Here is a 1,481-nt window from a genome sequence, read left to right on the forward strand (position 1 = left end):
TATATGATTTTTTTTTAAAGAGAGGGAAAAATTAAATAGATGGTATAGAAAATGAAAAAAAGAGAGAATTCACAATAATGAGAAGAAAATAAAGGAAATCATCAGAAACTATTTTGCCCAAATATATTTCAGCAAAATTGATAATTTAGAGAAAGTAGATAGTTACACAAATGTAAAAGAGGCAAGCTCTGGAGGTGGCAATAGCCACAGTGAAGGAACAATGGTGCTGATTAAGAATTCCATGTAGTTTTTATCATGTTCAGATCAAGAATATCAGGTTGGATAACTTTATTCTATGACAGATGCCAGTAAAAATGAAACAGGAGGTTGAGAAGGTATTGAAGTCTTAACAAATGAACCTTATGGGAAGGATGGAGAGAAGGAATAGTATACACACAAAATTTATCACTTAAAGAATACAGTTCCTGGCTCTATAAGGATGTAGGCTCTTTAGTATTTCACGAGTCTAGAATACGTATTCCTACTACAGAATAATTGTGGTGGAAGAATATATGAAAGACAACTTGATTAGGACTGAAATTTGGCACAAGCTAATGGTGGGAACAGTGAAAAATGTCTATAATTTAGGTCCTATCACTTGGAAGATGGTTAGCATTGTCCATATCAATATTGCAGACTAAAGTCAAATAGAATTTGTAGATTATAAACCAGATGAAGACCCAGCATCATCACAATTAATCAAGACCAAAGAAGAACTTTTGAACTCAATTGCAAAAAAGAGGTGGCAAATAATCAAAACTGTCCTCAACTGTATGCCCACAACGTGGTAACAACTGTTACCACAACCCCATCAATTGATGGGGTCTACAGAGTAAAACAGAAAAAAAAATTTTAAAGAAAAAGATAAAATGTCCACTGCCAGATCTTTTTCTGTATTAACCTGGGGAAAACATTGGAAGAATGGAAGATAATTCTCAGAGTCAGAAGCAATGTATAAGAAGGGCACATCAGCTACTGAAGTCCAGATGAATCTTCTGTTGGATTAAGCAAGGTCAAGGGAGAGGAACCAGTGCTGCACATGACAAATGAGGAGGGATCTGATCAGTAAATTGCATTGTTAATATTTTACAGACATGTGCATATGGTGATATCTAAACATGTCTACATATATGTGTGTATATCTGTAGCTATATTTAAAACACATATAGAACTATAGATACTGATGCATCTACTTTTGCATACATGTACATATATACCAGCCTCTACTTAGGGGATTAGTATTCTCCAGAATACTGTACTTAGAGTAAAAATACAAGGAAAATATTTTTCATCATATATACCCGAAGCAGATTTTAATAATTATCAGAGCCAATATCATTAATGGATGAATTAACTAGGTGTTTGTCATTGATATTAAGTAGGGAAATTATATATATTCTCTTAATGTATTTTTAAAATCTAGATAAAAGCACTGGATAAATTTATATGAGAATTATATAAAATGTTCAAAAAACAATTCT

General features: G+C 32.5%; 1 pseudogene; it reads left to right on the plus strand.

The window, feature by feature from the left end:
- The first annotated feature begins 220 nt into the window (after positions 1 to 220).
- LOC100913315 lies at positions 221 to 856 on the plus strand (annotated as a pseudogene).
- The last annotated feature ends 625 nt before the right edge of the window (positions 857 to 1,481 follow it).

This window comes from Sarcophilus harrisii, chromosome 1 (genome assembly GCF_902635505.1).
Source record: "Sarcophilus harrisii chromosome 1, mSarHar1.11, whole genome shotgun sequence".
Taxonomy (NCBI): domain Eukaryota; kingdom Metazoa; phylum Chordata; class Mammalia; order Dasyuromorphia; family Dasyuridae; genus Sarcophilus; species Sarcophilus harrisii.